The following is a 13,544-nucleotide window of genomic DNA, read 5'->3' as shown; positions in this document are numbered from 1 at the left end:
TATATATATGTATATGTGTATATATATAAAAATATGTGAGTCTATAGTGGCAATCTGCTTTTAGGTATTGTTGCAAGGCAGTGTCCAGCAGTCAATGAGGCCTAGGGTGAGGTTACCATTACGTATGGCTCTATATTAAATAATGTCAGCCACTTACAATATTAATTGCCATGCTGCCATAGCACCTGTGCCAGACACATAGGTGCACACATAGATAAATACATTTCAGAGTTACAAATCTGGTCCAAGTAGTATTGGTATCCAAGACAATTATACTTGTCTCAGTGCTCTTTTGCTCCTTGCCGCTCTCGTTCAACACCACTGCCAATGCTCATTCTGCAAAGTTCTAAAGTTTCTTTTTTTCTCCAGATGAATGATCCCCTCCAATTGTACCTCCCCTCCTGTTGCCTTTCCCTAGTTGCCCTTGCAAAGAAAAACACTTTTATCCCAGTAGTTGTGCCTGGGAGGACTGAGGCAATTAAAGTACCTTATGCGCCATTCCTACAATCCTAGAATTTCTCATGTTTCTATGCCCCTTCACCCTGTTTATTAGTGACAAGGTTTTTCTTCACTTTCTTATGTAAAAATCGGGAACAACTGCTCCGAATTATCCTTCCACTAAGACATTATTAGAATATTTAAGCTGAAACTTCCCCCATAGAATTAATAGAACTTCCCATTAATTAAAATAATTACAGAATGCTTTTGAGAGTGTTGCAGAGCTAGTTATAATATAGAACTGTGGCCAAGTACAGTTGCATTAATAATTCATAAGCTGTTTTGCATTTTATAGTGCGCATAGCAAGGCATGTTTCACTTGTGACAGTGCAGAGCAATAAGAGCAAATGGGGAGGGGGAGAGACGGACTATCGGGAAGTCAATTATCAGCAAAAACCCGTGGAGTACAAAGTTCTGCCTGTTCTATATAATGGCCATCAATCTTGGGAGAATTTGTTTTCTTTTGTGTTTCTGCCGGTAAATAACCCAGTGTTATTTTAATACATTGGACAATGTTAAAGCGCCTTTTGTCTATAATTTATACTCTTTGCCTTTTTTTTAATATTACATTTTGTTTTTTGGTAGTTTTCATCATATTTAACCTCTTATATGCTTGCCTTTACTCACAGATAGCTCTCACATAAAGGGGATGAATTATTGTCTGAATTAGTACTTTGATAAAATAAGACAATGGGGGGAATTCACAAAAGTGGAGATAGCTCTTTTTTGGACTAAAAGTGGTGGGAAAACTGGTGGAAAACACTTTCTTCATATCCACAAACATAAATCAGCCTAAATTCTGACTGAACCGCCACTTTTAATTTTTAATGAAAAAGACAGTTTACAGACACTTTTGTGAATTTATCTTTTAAACAACATTTATATGACATTTTAATGACTTTTTCAGTGTAACTCTGTCAGATCAATTCTAAACTCTTCAGGTTTGCTTTGTTTCACCCAGTCTCCATGTCATACCTCTGGTAGGGGCCACATTGGGGGATCATTAACATGTTAACGGGGATTAGCAGACTCTGGTTAGGGGACAAGTCTCTGTCTAACCCTAGAACAATAGGTGCAAAAAGCCTCATTAACATTTTATAAACAAGTTAAAACGCTGATTAAACAAAAAGTTTAATTAACATCTTATATATAAAAAGCATTTGCATTGTTATGCTAGTTTTAGCTTAATGAATGAGACCATACATTTTTTTTTGAGTGAATATATTGTATACATTTTTATTTAAAGGAAAAATAAAGCCCCCCCCCGAGGCAAATTTTTAGTTTTAGCAGCATTGACACTTGCCGCAAATAACCTGTTCCTCCATAGCATGTCCAGAACTACAGAGCTGCTTGACAGCATTGGCTCTCACCTTTAGCTGTGTGCCCCTTCTGTTCCCAGCCACCATCTTGGTGATTAGCAAGCAGTACATGCACACTGACACTGGATAAAAACTCGGTGGGCCTAGTCTTGTTGCGCCCCTTTTCGCTAGGCATGTTGGTGTTTGGGCTGGATTGCTGCTGACCAATAATCAGTAGGGGCTAGAGAAGTAGTGCGGTGGCAGAGCAGTGCAGTCTGTGGGCCCTTGATTCACTTTTTCCCATGAAGAAGGTATTTAGACCCTTACATCTTGTTGCAAAAGTTGAATTACACAGAAATTTAGAAAACATTAGAAAGCGCAGCTTGTCCTGAAAAAAATTATGTATAGTTTTCCTAGGCAAAGTAAAATGACCCTTCAGGAAATGCCCCTTAAGTGAAATTCCAAATTCTTCTGGTAAAATCCTTATTCCAAGGCTCATGTAGATGTGGGACTGGGTTTGATGGCACACTGACAAATTTACTAAGAGCTAAAGACAAATTCATAAAAAAAATTGTAAAATGACTGAAAACTGTTTAAAAGACAAATTCACAAAAGTGGAGAGGTTTGTGAATAGGTGGAAAATCCAACAAATCTCCACTTTTATTTTGTCTCAATATCACCACTTTTGTGAATTCCCCCAATGATTCTCTTATAATGATATTTTACACAAGCTTTAATAGTGCTAAGTTACTTTGGTTGCCACATAAGATGTTTAGCTGCAGTATTTTTCATATAATTTTTAAATTCAGTGTTTCTCTTTACTCTTTCTTTAGTTAAGCTTCCTTATCTGTCACTCTCATGGTTAAACTAGCCATAGATATGTCCCACCTCCCACTGTTAAACCTACTACAAATCTCACTGTTAAATTTGCGACAGATATGTCCCAAGTCTCACTGTTAAATCAGCCATAGTGTGTGCAAGCATTATTGAGGCTTACTAACAGGCTGGTGGCTGACTGAATCAACTGCTTTTTCAATTCAACAAAAAAAAGGGATAAGTATTTTTTATTAACTTTATTCAGAATCACTGTGTTTTCTAACTGTTGGGTTTAAATTTTTTCAAAAGTATTTGCTCTTTTTGGTGCCAATTTACAAAGTTTGGTTAACTATAAGGCTTACAGCAGGTTTGCCAGAGTTACATTCCTTTGTAATTACCCTCAGTTTGAGGGGGTGGGGTTTGATTAGTTGACCTTAACAGACTGTTGAAATAGAACCACTGGCACTCCAGTGGAGCTTGCTCTGGTGGTAGGTGCTCTGTAAGTGATTGCTCTTTAAGTGGGGGCTCTATAAGTGGAGTTATAATCACAGGAGTTAGTGGGGGCTCTATAAGTGGAGTTATAATCACAGGAGTTAGTGGGGGCTCTATAAGTGGAGTTATAATCACAGGAGTTAAACACTAAGGGAGTTAAAACAAGGTAAAAAAAAAAAAAAAAAATTTTTTTGTTTATTTAATAGCCTTTTTTCACCAATTTTTGTTTAACTGTTTCTGTAACTGGGAGAATGAGTGGCAGCAACATTGAAGGTATGACACAGTGCACAGCCTGCCGCATGTATGCAGTTGTGGAACAACAGTTCCAAAGTGCATACCTCTGTTGTGGATGTGAGCGAGTTGCCACTTTAGAGGCTCGCGTTAGAGCACTAGAGGAACAAGTTGCAACACTGCGTTCTATTGACAATCTTGAAAGAAGTCTCTTGCTAACTGAACAAGAACTAGCGGGGTCAGATAGTATGGGGGGAGGGGAGCAAGGAAAGGATGATAGGGCAGTAAGCTGGGTGACAGTTAGAAAATCGAGTGTGGGGAAAAGAAAAAGGGAGGCTGCTCCAGGGTTTGCGCATCCCAACAGATTTGCCAGATTGTGTGAAGAAGATGGGAGTGTGAACTCTGGACTGGCGGTTCTAGATGAGGCTGATCTCTCTAACAGCCGGGAGACCAGTTTCTCTAGTAGTGGTGGGGAGGAGAGCAGAGCTAGGCCTAAACAGATGGTGGTTATAGGGGATTCAATCATTAGGAAAGTGGACAGGGTAATCTGTCGAGCGGATCGCTTCAACCGGACAGTTTGCTGTCTTCCTGGTGCCAGGGTTCGGCATGTGGTTGATCGGGTCGACACATTATTGGGAGGGGCTGGGCATGACCCGGCTGTCTTGGTACATATCGGTACTAACGACAAAATGAACGGTAGGTGGGGGACCTTAAAGAGTGAGTTCAGGGATCTAGGCTCTAAAATTAAGCAAAGGTCCTCCAATGTCATTTTTTCGGAAATTTTGCCGGTGCCGCGTGCTAGTTTAGGGAGACAGCGGGAGCTTAGGGAGCTAAATGCGTGGCTAAAGTCTTGGTGTAGGAAGGAAGGGTTTGGGTTCCTAGAGCACTGGGCTGACTTTTCTTTGGGGTACAATCTATACAGCCCTGACGGATTGCACCTCAATGGAAGGGGGTCTACTGTGCTAGGGGAGAGAATGGTTAAGAGGCTGGAGGAGTGTTTAAACTAGACAAGGGGGGGGTTGGTAAGCTAGATTCTTATGGGAGAGCTAGTGTAGATGGGGCAGTGGGACCAGTAAAGGGTTGTGGGGGAGGAGTGAGGGGGGCATATAGTTTATCAGATAAGGAGCTTCCATTGTTACAAGGGAAACAGACTAATTTTCACCTTAGCTCTAACTGTCCTTTAGCTAATGTAAGCTGTAGAGGAAGAAGTAGTAATCTCCGCTGCATGCTGGCTAATGCGCGTAGCTTGTCGGGAAAAATAGGGGAGCTGCAGGCTATTGCATGTATTGAAAATTATGACTTAATTGGTATCACTGAGACCTGGTGGGATGAAAAATGCGACTGGGCAGTGAATTTAAATGGGTATACGCTTTTTAGGAGGGACAGAGGGATTAAAAAGGGTGGAGGGGTTTGTCTTTATGTAAAGTCAGATTTAAAGCCATGTAATAAAGACATTACCAATGAAAACATTGAATCTCTTTGGGTAGAAATTTCAGTAGGGCTGAAGGTCACAAAGAAAATGATCATTGGTGTATGCTATAAACCACCCCGTATAGATGAGGGGGATGAGGCCCAGCTACTTTTGCAAATGGAGGAGGCTTCAAAAGACTTTAATTATCCGGACATTGACTGGAGTAATGGGGTGGCTAAGTCAGAAAAAGCTAGTAGGTTTGTAAATATGCTAAATGACAACTTTTTATTTCAGGTGGTTCAAGAACCTACTCGGAATGAGTCTATTTTGGACCTGGTAATATCTAATAATACTGAACTTATCTCTAACATTTGTGTGGGTGAGCATTTGGGGAACAGTGATCACAACATGGTCTCCTTTGAGATAATGCTACAGAGACAGCTCTATAAGGGAGTAACTAAAACGCTCAATTTTAGACGTGCAGACTTTGCCAGTTTAAGGGCATCTCTGCAATGTGTCAACTGGGAAAGGCTTTTCATGGGGTTAGACACAGAAGGAAAATGGAACATCTTTAAAACATTGCTTTGCAGGTATACACAACAGTATATTCCCCTTGTAAGCAAGGAGAGGCATCGCAAAGCAAAACCCTTATGGCTGAATAAAAGAGTTAAGGTCGAGGTTGGTAATAAAAAACGTGCTTTTAAAGCATTCAAGTTAGCTGGGACAGCGGAAACTTTCATCAGGTACAAGGAAGCAAATAAAGCATGCAAAAAGCTATCAGGCAAGCTAAAATAGAGATGGAAAGGGATATTGCAGCTAGGAGTAAAAAGAATCCAAAATTATTTTTTAATTATGTGAATAGTAAAAAAATGAAGCAAGAAGGGGTGGGAACTTTATTATCACGGGGAGGTACGTTGGTTGATGAGAACGGGGAAAAAGCTGAAATTTTGAACTCTTATTTTTCATCTGTCTATACATCTGAGGAGCCAGATAATGAAGGCTTCCCTTTTAATATACCCAGTGCTAGTAATTTAGCTACTGGCGCATGGGTCACTCAGGAGGAAATTCAAAAGAGACTTGAAAATGTAAAGGTAAACAAAGGTCCAGGACCGGATGGGATTCATCCCAGGGTATTAAATGAGCTGAGCGCTGTGATTGCCAAGCCTCTTCACATAATTTTTCAGGATTCGTTGAGGTTTGGCATGGTGCCGAGAGACTGGCGGATTGCTAATGTGGTGCCGTTATTTAAAAAGGGATCTCGTTCTCAGCCTGAAAACTATAGGCCTGTTAATCTGACATCAGTAGTAGGAAAGCTTCTGGAAGGGGTAATAAGGGATAGGATAGTTGAATACATTGCAGTTCACAATACTATTAGTTTGTGCCAGCATGGTTTTATGCGTAACAGATCTTGCCAGACTAATTTAGTTGCCTTTTATGAGGAGGTGAGCAGGAACCTTGATGCTGGAATGGCAGTTGATGTCATCTACTTAGATTTTGCTAAAGCGTTTGATACAGTACCGCACAGAAGGTTAATGATCAAATTGAGGAATATTGGCCTAGAACATAATATTTGTAATTGGATAGAAAACTGGCTGAAGGATAGAGTACAAAGAGTGGTGGTAAATGGAACATTTTCTAATTGGGCCAGTGTGGTTAGTGGAGTACCGCAGGGGTCAGTCCTTGGTCCTTGCTTTTTAACGTGTTTATTAATGACCTGGAGGTGGGCATAGAGAGTACTGTTTCTATTTTTGCTGATGACACTAAATTGTGCAAAACTATAAGTTCCATGCAGGATGCTGCCGCTTTGCAGAGCGATTTGACAAAATTGGAAAACTGGGCAGCAAACTGGAAAATGAGGTTCAATGTTGACAAGTGCAAAGTTATGCACTTTGGTAGGAATAATATAAACGCAAACTATCTACTGAATGGTAGTGTGTTGGGGGCATCCTTAATGGAGAAGGATCTAGGGGTTTTTGTAGATCACAAGTTGTCTAATTCCAGGCAGTGTCATTCTGTGGCTACTACAGCAAATAAAGTGCTGTCTTGTATAAAAAAGGGCATTGACTCAAGGGATGAGAACATATTTTTACCGCTTTATAGGTCCCTGGTAAGGCCTCACCTTGAGTATGCAGTGCAGTTTTGGGCTCCAGTCCTTAAGAAGGATATTAATGAGCTGGAGAGAGTGCAGAGACGTGCAACTAAACTGGTAAAGGGGATGGAAGATTTAAGCTATGAGGTTAGACTGTCGAGGTTGGGGTTGTTTTCTCTGGAAAAGAGGCGCTTGCGAGGGGACATGATTACTCTGTACAAGTACATTAGAGGGGATTATAGGCAGTTGGGGGATGTTCTTTTTTCCCATAAAAACAATCAGCGCACCAGAGGTCACCCCTATAGATTAGAGGAACAGAGCTTCCATTTGAAGCAGCGTAGGTGGTTTTTCACGGTGAGGGCAGTGAGGCTGTGGAATGCCCTTCCTAGTGATGTGGTAATGGCAGACTCTGTTAATGCCTTTAAGAGGGGCCTGGATGAGTTTTTGAACAAGCAGAATATCCAAGGCTATTGTGATACTAATATCTACAGTTAGTATTACTGGTTGTATATATATAGTTTATGTATGTGAGTGTATAGATTGGTTAGTATAGGTTGTGTGCTGGGTTTACTCGGATGGGTTGAACTTGATGGACAATGGTCTTTTTTCAACCCTATGTAACTATGTAACTATGTAACTATGAAGCAAATTAAAGTTAATAAGCCTTTAAGATTGGGCCAAACAGTATTGCTGGCCACGGCAGTACTACTTGGCCTGGCCAACCTGCCCTCTGCCTACTTGCACCCACAACCCCCTCCCAGACCTTCTGCCCCCCCATGTTACTCATTAGATTGCTTCCTCACTTTTAAAATCAACTTTTGGTTGGGCTCTCTGCAGCTCAACTAATGCCTACCCTGCCTACTCTTATTCCTGGCAGTGTTTCAGATACAGGGTAACTGATTCTCTAGAGATATGCCCCAAACTGGCCCTACTACGTCCTTTGCTTTTATTCACCTTCAATGAAATCACAAAGACTGTGGCTCTCCTGAACAGTAATGATTTACTCATTGCAGCATAGTGGAATTTTTTAGCCAGGGATGGCACGTTGGTTCTGATTTATAACCTTTACACTTGTTACTCAAGGGTATGTGTCTACAAGTGAATTTTTGTAATAAAGTTAAAATACCAGTCATTTATTTTCCATGTCCTCCAGACATCATCTCAATCTACTGTATATGCTGTAAATCTTGTTTAAGAAAGCTAAGCCTTGCCTTCCAAAAATTCAAGGTGTTTGTACGTCCAATGATCCCATGAAATATGGTGTCTGGAAGGGAACTTCATAGTTCCTAAATATTCACCGTCATAGTTACCTAAATACTCACGTACTGGATATGAAGATGAAATGAAAAACAGAAACATTTTAGACCATGACATTTTAGATCATGTTTTACGGTTCACCCTGCCCCACCTAAACTGGGACAGTTGGGCCACATTGCATTTCATTAGGCTCTAAGTCTAATGTTTTTGTCAAAGTGGGGGCCAGTTTTATCGGGCAGGTTTGCTTATCAGCTGCAACGTGAGTAGATATTTTCTCTTCATATCTTGCAATTACTTTTGCTCCCACAAAAATAATTTAATTGGTTCATATATCTTGGAGCCATCGAGGAAGTGGTGGGGTGGTACAGGTGGAATAAATGTAGTAAGCACCATAATTGCCAGGGCCCTACAAACAATATTTAAAAGTGTTTAGCTTGGGAAGCAGGTGACTTAGGATCAGATGGCCCTACTTGCAAGAGCTTACAATCTACAGGAGTTAGGGGTACATTGAAACAAATGGAATGTGCATACTGAATGATGATTTAAGATAGATATATAAATGTCTGATCAGTCTAGATACAAGACAGATGGGTCTTTAGGGAGAGTTTAAAGGTTTGGAAGGAAGAGAAGAGTCTGATGGGCCGAGGCAGAGAGTTCCACAGACAGGTAGAAGCCCAGGAGAAGTCTTGCAGTTGGGAATGGGAAGAGGTGAGGAGAGGAGAAGCGAAGATCAGAGGCAGTAGGTTGCGTGAAGGAGTGTATTTTGGGATTAGAGCTGAGATATAGGGAAGGTCTTCATTAGTAAGGCTCTTACTTATGAAGTAATTTGAATTTGAATCTAGAGGATATTGGGAGCCAGTGCAGAGGGGAGCAGCAACAGATGTGGAACGATCAGATTGATGAATGAGTCTGCCAGCAGCATATTGAACAGATTGTAGTTGTGAAAGGCGATGTGTTGGGATGCCTGTAAGGAGTAGGTTACAGTAATCAAGGCAGGAAATGATGAGAGACTGGATGAGGTAAGGGCATATTCGGGAATGGTTGCGCAGGTGAATACGACAAGTGATTGGACGTTTTGTGTAAAAGGCACTTGGGAGTCTAAGATAATTCCTAGGCCACGTGCCTTGATTGTTATTGACCACGAGTGAAACCTGAGGGATTCAGTTTCAGATGGTGTTGTGACATCCAGGAGGAGATGGTGGATAGGCTATCTGTAAATTGGGAAAGGACAGAAGGAGAGAGGTCAGGAGTAGACAGGTAGAGTTGGGTGTTGTCAGCATAAAGGTGGTACTGTAGTCCAAATGACTGAATAAGTTTCTCTAGAGATGTTGTATAGATTTAGAACAGCAGGGGTCCTACGACAGAGCCTTGAGGAACACTAACAGAGAGAGAGGAGTAAGGTGGAGGAGGCAGATGCTGTGGCATCGAGTGTGCAGGATTATTCAGAGGCCTCAAGGTCACTGATTAACAGGAACAAGTGCAACGCTTTCTGGATGGGGAAGGGAGATCCTGCCTTTGATCTGGGTGTCTTCCGTGTGGCCCAATCCAAAATTAAAATCCTTGGAATTGAATTTGGCGTGGCAATTATGCCATCCCAGATTGGGAGAAGAAGTTGGAGACTGCATCTGTGTTGGTCAACCGATGGAAAAGGTTAAAGTATACCCTAAGGCAGAGGGTTGCCAAAGGCACATTTATTAGTGATATCTGACTATCTGGGCCTTGACTGGGGCTATATGTGTGCTGTGATTATTTGGTATTTGGTTGTAAGTTTGGGCTGATGCAGAAAAAATGCTAACTTTGCTTAGGTTTAATAATAAGCTTTTTAAAGTTTTTAATGTACAGAGCTAAATATTTTGTACTAAATAAGAAATCAGTGTGCCTTCACTGTAAATCATCAAGCCATCATTGTAATGCTGGGCTGGGCCTCAGACTTCACTTCTTGTTGGTTATTAATATGATGTTATTAATATTAATATATATATATATTATATGTAACACTTGTTTGGCTAGGATATGGCAAACCCAGGATAGTATATGGTATAGAGCATGTGTTACATGCGACCTTAATACACAGGGGTGGGCCTCCGCTATATGGGAGGTATTGGTGGAGCTGAGGGTTTAGTTGAACTACAACTAGGTAGAGCTTGTGTGGTGCAGATGGAATAATGGACGCCAGAAAGGTTCTTGCTCATGAACTATAATACAATTTATTGGACAAAGGCACAGCTTAATAGTGCAGCAGGGTATACTCACAGACACAGCAGTATAGAATGTGTGATCCCCGTGGATAATACAAAGGTGACACTTAGGCACAGAATAACCCACTTGGAGGATGCACAGAGGATTAGTTGACACCTGAGATATAGACCTTTCAGAAGGGAGTGTTCCGGCCGACTGTGGTCCAGGGGAGAGCTCCTAACACTGGTACCTGGAGTCTAATAAAACCGGTCCCTAAAGAACGACTACAGAGCCGGGGTGGACTAAACCCTTTGTTACAACTCCTGGTTGGGGCTATAGACTGCCCTTACTAAATAATCTGACTACTCTCACCACTCCTAGAGGGTGCTATAAGTAAACCTGTCTGTGCTGGCTAGTTCTCATTCACGGGGCCCTGTCCCCGACTTATAAACTGGCAGTTCTCTTTACTGAGACCGTGTGTCTCAGGCCCGATGACATGCAGCCTGAGAGAACAGCAGCCAGAGAGGAAGACACTTCCTTGTTCCAGACACTATATAGTCTGCACAAGGGGAGTGGTCAACCTGGGCTAAACCTATAGGGGGTAGCCTAATACTGAAATCTGAGTGTAGAGGGCTCTGCCCTATTACAACACAGATAACATAAAGATAGGGGATAACACCATAGGGAGCTTAACCCTATGGGTCCCTACATTCACCCGGGGGAAAAATCCATTCCGACCCGGCAATGGCAAATAACATTAAGTACACATTTCAAGCAAAAACAGTAGTGCATTGATTTAGTGCAAAAATACAGTATCCTTACATCCGTTTCTGATACCCTCTCCTGAGGAGTATCTGGTACACTGGATAGCTGTAAAGAAAAAGGTTAGGCACATACAGCAACTTGTATTGAATCATATACACTTTGAGTGTCCTGTAGGATCACTCCAGTGCACACATGGGAATTCTCCTGAGGTACAGGTTCCCAGGCACCATCTTAGCTGTAACAGAATTTTGATTTAAACAAAATATTAACTGTTTCGTTGCTAGATACGTTACTGTAAACCATATACATTCATGAGTGTCATAATAGATCACTCAGGCCTTTACTTATAGCAATTCTTGAGTCACCTTCCTGACCACTACAGGGGTGCTCAGGCACACACTTACACATGGAAACGATCCTGCCTTCCACCAGGTGTCTCCAGGCACTTTGCTTGGCAGTAAAGAAATAGTTATTGGGCACAATTTAAACTGTGGCACACTCCCACCCATCAACTTTATTAAGTCCAGGCCTTCCACCCTAACCCAGTGTTCATGGATCTCTCGACATGCACTCCGTAGGCGTGGATTAGGCCATGGGTCCTACCATTGGTGAGGTAGGTTGAAGTAGAAGTTGAAGTGGGATGGGGCGCAGCAGTCTTTTCTTGAACACCCAACTTTTAAACTTTACAGTCTCTCCTGAAGGATTGGAGAGCTCCAACTTAAAAGAACCAAATCCACCACTGTGGATAAACTGAAGAATGGGGTCACACTCTATGGCGGCAGACCGGCAGTCTCTTTAGAGATGTGCCCAATATGGTGGGTGTTGCCCTTTAACTTTTAAGGGAAACCAAACCCACCTCCCACCCGGGGGAAAATCCCATCAATTAAGGGAAATATACCTGAATCCGGCATGGGGTTTTCTCAGTGCATATTGCGCTCGTACTTAGCTTTCGTGACTTCATAAGAAACGTAGTAAGCCGGGTGCGGCTTATCAATTCGGCCTCCACTGGGGAGGTCTGAGCTAAGTGCGAAATTTCTTTCCTCTTGATACTTTCCACACGACTTAACACCATGTTTTAGGATGGTGCGCCCGAACCACCACTCCTGGGCAATATCATAGAGGTAGTCGACATCCCTGTGTCTTCTCTCGGGATCCTTCTTAAAGACTCCTCCCGGTCCCAACTTCTCCCTGCGGACAAGCTCTCCATACAGCCACTCGTCGACATGCTTGGTGACCTCATCATACACCCACTCCGGGGCATATGGCATGTAATAGCCCCATTTTTCATACACCTGGGTATTGGTAAGGCGTTGCACTCTTGAAACTGACCTGAATTTTTCAGAATCAGCTCTCCCCGGAGCCACCCAGCAGGACGTATTTTTGCTGAAAGCATACGGTGGTGGCGGTGTACAGGGCCACTCTGGAGGCAAACTCTGCGCCTTCCCTTTAGGAGTGGAATCAGTAGGAGGCATAGTAGATTGAAATTTATACTCCTCCTCTGGCAAGGAGCATTTAGGTAGGGGCCCAAAGTCCATTACAGCCCAATTAGGTCTTGGGTACCTACGCCGGGTAGAACTACCCAACAGCATACCACTCCCTGTGGATGATACTGTACTCTTTTCCTCCTGGCTCTCAGACTTAGCCCTTCCTCTCCCTCTCATTATCTCCAGTAGCCTCTGTATGGCTGGATCATTAGGGGTATTGGGGTCTGAAGGAGCAACAGTAGGTATTTTAGCTTTTTCAACTGGTGCTAAGGATATAGCAGCCATGCCTGCGCCCAGCTCCCCACTTTCAGAGGAATTCGATGAGGATAATAATATGTCCCCTGAGGTTCCCTCTGAGGTCGGTTTAGTGGGGGCCTCTGGTTTCTGGACCGGGGCGGGTACAGGGGTTGCAGGCCTTGTTGAGCCTGGTGAAATACTGGTACCCTTATCAGAGGAAGATACTTGTGGTTTTATTAGTGGCTCAGTCCAGCAGCGGGTCTTACAGAAAGGGCATCTGGCTTCCAGATCCCTCCACGCTTGGGATATTTCAGAATAGCATCCCCCACAATAGGCCTCTACCCATTTGGACCCGTCTTCCTCATAACGCTCCCCAAAGGTACCTAGCCAGGTATACCGCTGTGGGGGTAAGGATTCAGCTAGAGTCTCTGGGGTAGGCTGGCGGGAACTAAGCTGTTCAGCCATGTTAAGGCAGAATGATGAAGGATCCACCAAATAAGTAAAACTGCAGCCGCAGCAATGGATCTCTGCTCCCCTCAGTAGCTGGGCCCAAAGCGTAATCGCTGCCCTTAACCGCTCCTGGGGATCAATTATGTGTATGTGCCGCTTCGCACCGTATATATATGGTGTATATGAGGCCGACACTATTGGAGGAGTATTCCGCAGCCGCGATTGTTACTCACGTTTCAGTTCTCGGGTTGAGCTAGTGTCACGGTCGGCACCCAAATGCCAGAACAAATGCTAAGCACCCTGGTCTAGGCTCGTGCTTCGCCAGTAGTGTGACCGCC

The sequence above is a fragment of the Xenopus tropicalis genome, chromosome 3 (genome assembly GCF_000004195.4).
Source record: "Xenopus tropicalis strain Nigerian chromosome 3, UCB_Xtro_10.0, whole genome shotgun sequence".
Classification (NCBI taxonomy): Eukaryota; Metazoa; Chordata; class Amphibia; order Anura; family Pipidae; genus Xenopus; species Xenopus tropicalis.
The sequence above is the reverse complement of the archived record's forward strand: the minus strand, read 5'-3'. Positions refer to the sequence as shown.